This window comes from Lathyrus oleraceus, chromosome 6 (genome assembly GCF_024323335.1).
Source record: "Lathyrus oleraceus cultivar Zhongwan6 chromosome 6, CAAS_Psat_ZW6_1.0, whole genome shotgun sequence".
In the NCBI taxonomy this organism is placed as follows: domain Eukaryota; kingdom Viridiplantae; phylum Streptophyta; class Magnoliopsida; order Fabales; family Fabaceae; genus Lathyrus; species Lathyrus oleraceus.
The window spans coordinates 302,982,342-302,994,285 of NC_066584.1; positions in this window are offsets into that span (position 1 = coordinate 302,982,342).

The window sequence follows — 11,944 nt, forward strand, 5'->3', positions numbered from 1 at the left end:
GACTTACATCTTGTACCAAATCTTATCTAGTGTACTGTAGACCATAACATACATTAAGCAATCAACATATCTAACATAAGGAACATTTGATATATAGTCAGCTTTTACATCTGCCTTTGAACACTTATCTAATGACAACATAAAGTGATTCACCAATGGAGTACTCACATCCTTCGAATTACTCATGTCAAATTTGTCTAGCACATTTTCAACATAGTTTTTTTAGAAAGACGTAATTATCTAGCACTTCTATCCTTGTGAATTTTCATACCAAGAATGTTCTTAGCAGCACATAACTCTTTCATGTGAAATCTCTTTTCCAACATGATATTTAGTTTATTTATGTCATGTAAATGATTAATAGCAATCAACATATCATGAACATATAGTAATAAAAAAAATAAAAGAACCATCACCAATGTTCCTAACATAAACACAATAGTCATACTCACATCTTATGTAGCCAATGTAAATCATGTACGAATCCAACCGTTTAACAAGATGTTGAAAATCCCCTAAAACCTATGGAGAATTTCAATCAATCTTGATGAACAAGATTCTCATCACCCACACAATAACAACGAAAAGAGAAGAACAATGGAGAAATAAATAAATTAAAGAACGATGAAGGAGAAGAGTAATAGAATTCTGCAGAGTTTCTCTCTGTCCACAAACTGTGGAAAACTTATTATTCACTTTGCAACTGCAAAATATTGTGAATACAATGCTATAAATACTCTATTCACTTCTATTACAAAATAAGGGTTACTCCCTCTATTTATAGATTTAGGTTAACTTGGACCTCAAGCCAAAGCCCAAAACTATAAAAACCCAAAATTATAAAAGCCCAGAATAGCTAACACTACTTAACACACTAGGTGGTTGGACACTTCCTTGCTTTGTCGAGCAACCTGCTTCGATACAAGGAATTACAATTCAATACACCACCTAATTCATTGTGTCTAAGCTATCTACATTCATCATAACTCTTAGCCTTCTGAACACTTCAACCTGCACTCCCTTTGTCATGATGTCTGCAATCTGATTCTCAGTTCTGCAGTGTTCCACTTTCATCTTCCCATCTGCTACCTGCTCTCAAAGATAATGGAACCTCATTTTGATGTGCTTGCTTCGACCATGTGCTATCGGATTCTTCGTCAGATTGATAGCTGACATGCTGTCGACCTTCATGGTAATTGCTCCATGACTCTTCGCTATTATCCCTTCGACCAGATTAACCATCCACGTTGCTTGACATGCACAAAGAGAATCATATATGTATTCTGCTTTGCATGACGATAATGCCACTAATGGCTCTTTTCTCGAACTCCAAGCAATCGGTGCACCACCTAGCATAAACACATAACAAGCTGTGGATTTTTTATCCTCAACATCACTACACCAACTTGAGTCGGTGTATCCCACTAATTTGCATTCTTTTCCTTTATCAGTTGCAGGAAACAAAATTCCATAGTCGAGAGTTCCTTTCAGATACCTTAGTACCCTCTTCGCCGCTGCTAGATGTGATACCTTTGGCTTCTGCATGAACCTACTCACCATACCTACACTGTATGCTAAGTCAGGCCTTGTGTGACAAAGGTATCGAAGTGACCCAATAAGTCTTCTATATTGGGTTGGGTTGACATCATCTTCAACTGAATCTTTCGACAGTTGTAATCTGGGCTCAACTGGAGTCGAAGTTGGGTTGCAATCTTGCATCTCAAATCTCTTGAGTATTTCACCTGCATACCTTCTTTGATGCATCATCAAACCTCTACCATTCTTGTAGAATTCGATGCCAAGAAAATATGAAATGTTACCCAGATCTGACATTTCGAATTCCTTGTTGAGATCACCTTTGAAGTCTTCAATCTCCTTCTTGCAGCTACCTGTTATCAACAGGTCATCGACATAGAGGCATAGTATAAGAAATTCACTCTTGCTTCTTCTTACATATACTCCATGTTCAGATTTGCACTTCACAAATTACTTCTCCCTTAGAAATCCATCTATCTTCTTGTTCCAATCTCTTGGAGCTTGTTTAAGTCCGTATAGGGCTTTATGCAGCCTGTACATTTTTCTTTCTTCGCCATGTTTCACAAACCCAGCTGGTTGTGCAACATAAACTTCTTCTTCTAAGGGGCCATTAAGGAATGCACATTTCACATCCATCTGACACATTTGCCAGTTGTTCATGTTTGATAGACCAACAACCAACCTGATTGTTTCGATCCTAGGAACAGGTGCAAAAACCTTCGAAGTCGATTCCTTCTTTCTGAAGAAATCCTTTCGCAACAAGTCTCACCTTGTGTCGAGTAACTTATCCTTTGGGATTTAACTTCACCTTGTATACCCATTTCACATCGATTTCCTTCTTGTCTTGGGGTAATTCGACAAGTGACCAAGTGTTGTTGACTTCGATTGACTTCAGTTCTTCGTCCATTACTTTCATCCACTTTGAATCTTCCAATACCTCAGCTGCATTGAAAGGTTCGACATCTGCGTAGAAAGCATAATGTACCAGCTCACCTTCTTCATTGACCACATCATCTGATGTAATCACACATTCTTGCAATGTTGCAGGCATGTGTCTTGTTCTCTGAGGTCTGCTTGGGCCTGCTTCACCTCTGACTTCTTCCTGTCGAACTTCTCCTTTGACTTCACTAGTTGGTTCATCATAAAAGATTCTCACTGAATCTTTCTTGACATTCCCAGTCCAATCCCATTCTTTAAGCTCATATGTGATCATGTCTCTATTGATCACCACCAGCTTATTCACTAGGTCGAACAATTTGTATCCTCCAGTCAAATGATATCCTATCAGGATCATCTGATTCGACTTGTCATCAAGTTTTCTTCTCAACTGATCTGACACATGTCTATGTGCTATAGATCCAAACACCCTGAGATGACTCAAGCTAGGCTTGACACCAGACCAACATTCTTCTGGCGTGATTCCTTCTAGCTTCTTCATCGGACATCTGTTCAGGATATATGTCGCAGTTGACACAACTTCTCCCCATAATTCTTTGGGTAGATGCTTGCCTTTCAACATACTTCTAACCATATTCATAATGGTTCTATTCTTTCTTTCCGCGACTCCATTCTTCTATGAAGTGTAGGGTGGAACCACCTCATGCACAATCCCTTCTTTCACATATAATGCATTGAAGTCTTTCGACACATATTCTCCACCACCATCAGTTCTCAAAATCTTGATCTTTCGACCGCTCTGTCTTTCGACCACAGATTTAAACTTGGTAAATACCTCGATCACTTTACTTTTCTTTTGGATCAGGTAAGACCACAGTTTTCGACTGAAATCATCTATGAATTTAACAAAGTATTTGTTACCTCCAATCGAATCCACCTGGAGAGGACCACATACATCAGAGTATATGACTTTAAAAATTGCCTTCGACCTGTTTCCTGCATCCTTACTGAAGTTGTTCTTATGCTGCTTTGCCTGCACACATTCTTCACACACTTTGTTTGGAATGTCGATTTCTGGTAATCCCGAAACCATATTTCTTCTCTTCAAATCTCTGATGTCTTTGAAATTGAGATGGCCGAGTCTGTAATTCCATATCCATTCATCTCTGCTGGCTGCTGTTGCAAGGCACTTATGCTCCATCACATTTAGTTCAATCTTGAAGGTTCTATTCTGAGACATTGGAGCCTTCAAGATCAACCTTCCATTTGAGTCGAGAACTCTCATCATCTTGTCTTCGATCGACACCTTGTAGTTCTTTTTGACCAACTGCCCTATGCTGAGAAAATTACTCTTCATGCCTGGTATGTACAACACATTTGAAATTACTTACCTCTTGCCTTTCCTCATAACCCAAAACATCACCAACACCTTCAGCTGCTAGAGTGTTGTCATTTGCAAATTTCACCACGTTTTTCATTGAGGGCTTTATGTTGATAAACCAATCTTTCCTTCCAGACATGTGTGATGAGCATCCTGAGTCCAAGTACCACTGGTCCTTGAATCTCTCTTCTTCTCTTGTTGTAACCATCGGTAATGTCTCTTCTTCTTCATGTTTCGCCAACTTTGCATAAGTTTCTCGATTCTTCTGCTTTTTTGGACAATCACTAGAATAATGACCATACCTTTGACAATTGTAACACTGAATGTGACTCTTGTCTGGCTTTTCACCACCACCTCTTCCTCTACCTGCATCACCACCTCTTAGGTTGCCTTGGTTCCAGGGTTTTCTTTGATTCAACCAGTTTCCTTCTGGCTGATTTCGACCAGTCGAATTGCTGTAACCTCCTATGCCTTTATTGCCATTCCAGCTTCCTTTGCCTTTCCTTTCTTTTATTGATTGAGCCTGCAAAGCCATATCATTCTTCGACTTTCCTGCAGCTCTTTCAGCCATTCTTTGTTCATGAGATTCAAGCGTCCCTTGAAGCGCTTCCTTTGTCAATTTTGACATATCTTTCGACTCTTCTATGGCTACTACCACATGGTCGAACTTTGGAGCCAACGACCTCAAGATCTTTCCAACAACATATCTTGATGTCAACACATCTCCACATACCTTGATTTGATTCACCGGTTTCGTAACCTCGGTGAAGAAATCAGTTATGCTTTCACTGTCTTCCATATGAAGTAATTCATACATTCTTTTGTGAATTTATAACCTCACATCTTTCACCTTCTCCGTGCCTTCAAATGATTTATCCAGAATTTCCCATGTTCTTTCACTGACTCTGCATCACTAACCTTTTCAAAATTATCTGCATAAACACATTGATGGATTATAAAGAGAGCTTTATAATCTTTCTTCTTCAATTCTTTATGTGCAGCCTTTTCTTGATCCGTCGCGGCTTCTGCAAGCGTTGTTACTCCTTCCTTCACAAGATCCCAAAGATCTTGATAACATAACACAATATTTATCTGCTTGCACCAATTCTCATAATTATTTTTCTTGAGAATCGGAAGATTTGCTGGAAAATGCCCGTTTGGATGATTCGTTGCCATAGTGATTTTCTTCCCACGAATCGATTAAACCGGAGCTCTGATACCAAATGTTGGAAATCCCCCAAAACCTATGGAGAATTTCACTCAATCTTGATGAACAAGATTGTTATCACCCACACAATAACAACGAAAAGAGAAGAACAATGGAGAAAGAAAGAAATTAAAGAACAATGAAGGAGAAAAGTAATAGAATTCTGCAGAGTTTCTCTCTGCCCACAAACTATGGAAAACTTCTTATTCACTTTGCAACTGCAAAATACTGTGAATACAATGTTATAAATACTCTATTCATTTCTATTACAAAATAAGGGTTACTCTCTCTATTTATAAATTTAGGTTAACTTGGACCTCAAGCAAAAACCCAAAACTATAAAAACGCAAAATTATAAAATCGCAAAATAGCTAACACTACTTAACACACTAGGTGGTTGGACACTTCCTTGCTCTGTCGAGTAACCTGCTTCGACACAAAGAATTACAATTCAACAATGTAGTCAATCTAAATCATGTTCGAATCCAACTCTTTAAGAAAATTATACCCAGTAGCCATATTCGTGGATAAATCTAAGTTTTTGTGGATAAAATTGCTTAACCTCTAACTTATTTGTGGAAAAACTTGTTTACCAATGATTTGTTAAATGATTTTTAAAAATTTACACACAACTTATTCGTAGGTAAATCAATAATTTTCGTGGACAAAATTCTACAAATATATTTAAAAAACTCCTAAAAATATTACCCGCGGAACTTTTGTAAAAGCCACACACTCCCGCTGAGAAAAGTTGGTTTACATGTGACTTTTTTTAAATAATTTTTATTTGTCTATTTCAAGTTTTAAAATAAATTCATAATCAAATGTTATTTTAACCATTCATATCCGAAATAAAAATTAAAATAAAATTAAAAAATAAACACGATCAAACATTTTACGAAATCCATTCATCCATTTTTAAAATAATGTATGTTGAATGAGTTTGAATTTATTATCAAAATTTAGTTAAAAAGATGAAGGGGACTAAAGCACATATGAGCACCAAACAAACAACTTATGTCAAAAATATAATTTCAAAATAAATAATAATATAATAAATTTTAAATTTTAAATAATGAAGTTGAAGAAAAATAAAAATATTTATGAATTAAGATTTTATTAAGGGTTGGATCAAAGATAAACATTAATTTATCCACAAATAAGTCACGAGTAAATTTTTGATTTTTTTTTTCAAGTTTACCCATTAGGTAAAGTTCCCTGAATCTTTTTCATAAGTTGTTCAAAAAACAATTAGAACAAATTATTTAATTGTTAAATAGTTTTTGTCCACAAAAACTTAAATTTATCTATGAATAAGTCTAGATAAAATTTTGAAAAAAAATCGGAAAAATTTGTGTAAGAATGTATAAAATTCTATTTAGAAATGACAAATTTGATATTTTTTTATATTTTATAAGGGTAAAGATACAAAATCTGATTTTTTTACCCAAATACCCCTGTTTTATAAAAAAAATCCAAAATAATTTTATTTTCAAAAAATTTCTCAATCTACCACACTTTGAAGAGGAGGCGCCAGATGAATTGACCTCTGCTCTTAAACTTAGAGAGGAGACGACAATTGGATTGGCTAGTGCTCCTTGTGTTGCCAATCCAATTGTCGCCTATGTGTTAAGCTTTAAAGGAGACGCCAATTGGTCTGACACCTGTGTGTGTGTTGTAATTTTTTTTGAAAAATATTATACATGATAGATAAAGTCGAAATCAGACCAATTCATATTAATATTAATACCCGTTTACACAAAAAAGACTAATGTCGATGACCAGGATTACCTAACCGACTCCGTTCCCACATCCCCTAGTTACCCGAACTCGTGACCCTAACCCACGTTGATGATTCACCCCAGGTGTTTGAGTATCTGAGGGCCTAGGAACATCACCATCAACTGCATGAGATTGCCTTAGATAGTCAGACAAATCAGCGTAGTCTTGTGCAAGCATCAAAGGGGTACTGTCATAGCTGAGTTCATGACTCATGCTAGAGTAGTTGGGCTGTGTTTGAGTTGTTGGAGGGCGACTGAGACGATTGAAGAGAGATATTGGTATGAATTATGCGTCGAGGAAAGGTTGAAATGATTGTTGTGGTGTTTTGTAGACATATGGTTGTTGAAGGTTTTAATTTTGAGATGTTTGAGCTTCTTGGCTATGGTAGGAGGAGGGACGGTTGATGTTAAATGATCGTTAAGTGTTTTGGCTAAGGCGGCTATGGTAGGGTGATGTGTTGAGTGCATAACAATGTTGGGTGTCTTGATGATGATCTAGTTGTTGGTGGTGGTACGGGGTACGCTCTTGGTATTGTGGTTGGGTGTATGACATGTTAGGGTTGTATGTTTGTGGATCGGAAAGTTTGATGGATAGGGGGTTGTAAGTAGTAGGTCTGTCAATGTGGTTGGGGGTTAGATGTTAAGCCTTCTGGTGTGTAAGTTGCCTGGCGTGGGTCGTATAGGTACATATCCTCGACGATGAACTCAAATCCAACCGATTTGTACCAAGCCATATAATTACGACTTGGTTTTTCTTCAGTTGACATCACTGTGTCTGTTAAGACATGGTCTTGGCGGTGCTTCCATTTGCGACACTCAAATCTAGCGAAGCTTTGTCATGAGTTAAAGTTTCATTGGTCGTTAACTTTGCGTAGATGCCATTCTCCAAGGTTTGTCGGGGGATCTGGAATGTGTTGAAGCATACCGAACTGCAATTTAACACGATCACTATTGTGCATCTCCACAGTGGTGAATCTTATGATCGGTGTGCATGCAATCCAAACGGTTGCGTCTTGTTCGTTGATTTCATGGTCATGATCCAAATTTAGATATGGACGCCAAATGAATTGAAATGTGAACATATGTTAGATTATAAATTTGGTAGAAGAAATTAACAAATTATTATGAAATAATTAGGTTAATGGCCATACATCCGTCGATTGAAGGTGATCAAAGAGATTGTGATACTGGGTAATACAATGTCTAGGACATCTATTATAACTCATACCACGTGCCGGTCATCTGCACCATAAAGGTAACAATATTATTTAGAGATAATAATCGGTAAAGTAAGTAAATATAATCCATTTTTAAGAACTTACTTTTGTGCATACAGGAATGTGAAAGGGTTGTTGTTGACGGGCGCTAGGGACGGTAGTATGGACCAACCCAATGCTTGGAGAAAAACAACACATCCAGAAAAGGTAGATGTGTCTTTGTGTGAATTTTTACACAAAGAGCTATAAAGATAAGCCAAACAAGCGGGTCCCCGACTGTAACTTCCTATGCTATCTACATGTCTTAGTAAAGGTAAATACATAACATGCGTACTAGAACCACTACCTTTGGGAAATAAAAATGAACCAATTAAAAGCATAATGTAACACCTAGTTTTTATTATTCGAGCATCTTTGGTAGAATTCTCATCTAACTGTAAGCTGTTATAATATGCCTTAAGGCTTGAAAGGAGTATACCTTGACCTCTCGAGTTATCATCTAACAAATCAACATCCAAGAGGTCCATGCAAATTGAATTCGTATAGTTGGTTTTACCATTTACCGCCTTACCTTCGATAGCCAGTCCCAATAACATGTAGACATCTTCTAACATCACAGTACATTCACCGGTTGGAAACCAGAATGTGTGTGTCATGGTACAAGCATTACAAGCTAGCCCCAATTGAACTAGCGCTAGGGCTTGCATGATTGACATATGACTTCCCTCTAGCTTGCATGTTTGACACATCACTTTCGTCTTGCTTGCATGCTTGACACATCACTTCCCTCTAGCTTTGCATGTTTGACATATCACTTACCTATTTAAGTGTCTTACTATCTACATCCAACAATCAACACAAATTCATCTGCACCAGAAAATTACTTTTCGTCTGCCCAAGAAATATTACAATGTCATATGCACCAAAATATACTATCAATGCTCACTGCAATGGTGAGACATATGAGTATGAGTTATACAGGTTTTGTTTTCTAAACACTAATACTATCCGACTTACGATCAAGAGAAATCCAAATTTCTTGCATTTGAAAAAACAAATTGAATCCTGCATAGGATCTAGTCTTGTGTCACATATCACGTATCAAAATCCATTTTTTTTAGAACAGTCAATGCAAATTTTTCCCGCTGAAGGTATGGGATGATGAAGATGTTGAATATATGTTTGTTAGTCACGAACATTCTGGCTGCAACTCTATTGAGTTGTATATTTCTCTTCAACCAAGTATACCATCTCAACAATCTCAGATAACTAATCAAGTTGAATCCGATGGATTTGATTCAGAAAACTCAGATGACGCCGACCCAGAAGTAGAAGCAGAAGTCAACGTCGTTGATGATGAAGAAGAAGAGATCGAGACACAGGTCGATCATATGTTGAACAACAACATTGAAGATGATGATCAACCAACTCCATTACCTCCAAGTCATGTATATAATCCGCCTCAACCTATGACAAACATGGATCTACATGACGATGAAACATCCAACAATGTTTTTTATAACCCGTATCCACGATCAGAGGGTGAGTTAAAAGTGGGAGACATGTTCCACACTAAAGAAGAATGTGTGCGAGGTATCAAAAAATTTCACATGAATAACTCTGCTGATTTCACTATGAAACACACTGATTCGAGAAGGTATGTCATTGAATGTCATAACATCCTTTGCAAGTTTTGGTTGGCTGCGTCTCACAAAAAGAGAAGAGACTCTTGGGAGATAGCTTCTATAGACCCACCTCACAGTTGCATTGCAACTAATGTTAAACAAGATCACCGTAAATTAAGCGCTGCATTGATATGTGAAGACATTTTTCCGCTTGTTAACAAAGACCCATCAGTGAAGGTGAGTATAATAATATCTCATATCGTCACAAGATATAATTATACTCCATCTTACAAGAAAGCATGGATTGCGAGGACAAAGGCTGTTGAACATGTATTCGACAACTGGGAGGATTCATACAAAGAATTGTCATGGTTTTTATGGGTCCTAAAAACATACGTACCAAGAACGGTTGCAATTATGGAGACATTTCCAACATTTATGCCAGACGAAGCATGTGTTTTTGGAAATAGAATCTTTCACCGCCTCTTTTGGGCGTTTGAACCATGCATCAAAGGTTTTGCATTCTGCAAACCTCTTATTCAAATTGACGGAACATGGTTATGCGGTAAATACAAGGGTACTTTTCTTATGACTGTTGCACAAGACAGCAACAACAATGTCTTTCCCATTGCCTTTGCTCTGGTTGAAGGTGAAACCGCTGGTGGTTGGGTTTCTTTCTTCGATATCTCATAACATATGTCGCTCCACAAGTCAATCTCTGTTTGATTTCAGATAGACATGTTGCCATTGAGAGTGCTTACAATAACCATGATAACGGATGACATGATCCTCCTTCTACCCATGTCTATTGCATTAGACATATCTCACAAAACTTCATGCGTGCAATCAAAGATAAGAACCTTCACAAAAAGTGGTGAATGCTGGGTATGCTCTAACTCAGCCGTCATTTCAATATTACCGTGATGAAATTAGACTGTCTAATGCAAATGCCGGAAGATGGGTGGATAACATACCAGTAGAGCAGTGGACAAGGGAATTTGATGGAGGCTGTCGATGGGGCCACATGACAACAAACCTTGTGGAATGCATGAACGTCGTATTCAAAGGCATTAGAAATCTACCAATAACCGCTTTGGTCATAACAACCTATTATAGGTTGGCTTCTACCTTCGCAACCAGAGGTGAAAGATGGAGTGCAGTGTTAATGTCGGGTCAAATATTCAGTGATTGTTGTATGAAAGTGATGAAAGAGGAAAGTATCAAAGCTAGCACACACACGATTACAATCTTTGACCGTCATATGCAAAATTTCAGTGTACAAGAAACAATGGACCACAACGAGGGAATGCCAAATTTATCCTATGCTGTCAAACTAAACAGAAGTTGGTGCGATTGTGGAAAGCTCCAGGCCTTCCGTATTCCTTGATCCCATGTCATTACGGCATGCGCACATACTCGCCAGGACACTTACAACCATCTATATGGTATTTACAAGGCCATTACCGTCATCAATGTGTATAATAAAAGCTTCTCATTGCTACCAATGGAGGAATACTGACCTCCATATGAAGGTGACATAGTTTGACACAACGATGAGATGCGAAAAAATAAAAAAGGATGGCCAAACAACATGCTATTAGAACAGAAATGGATACGACTGATAAAATTATAAGACTATGTAGTATATGTCATCAACCAGGACTCAATAAGAACAACTGTCCCAATCTAGGAGCAACATCTGCATCATAAGATAATATCTCCTTTTAATTTTTGTAACCTTGGATTTTTATATATCATTATCTTTTTGTTACAACAAGGTTAACAACAAACATCACTACAACATAAGCCAACTTAAAACAAAACATTTCTAACTGATTACAACAATCAAATTGATGTTATCTCGTCCAAACATCATTTCCCTAACATCCTTATCAGTTTTGACTCACACCCAACCAAATATACTATCGAGACTCTCAATACTTCTAACTTTTCCCCTTCTGGTATTTTTCCATCTAACCAACGAACCAGCTTCCTCTTCAGTTGATCAAAACTACAGATGTTCCAAAAGAGCATCAACATCGGAGGTTTGTCTCTCGAATAAAATACTTTTTCATAGCGGTGACAAATACCAAACATGTTTGCAATATGATGAAATGAGATGTGGGAAATGATTCACACAACACCTCTATTTATAACACAAAAAATTGCACATTACACTGAGGTGCCAAACCAATTGGCGTCTCCTCTTCCAAATAACACATGGGCGCCAATTGGATTGATAACACTATGTGTTGTAGCCAATCCAATTGGCGTCTCCACTAAATATTTAAGGGTAGACG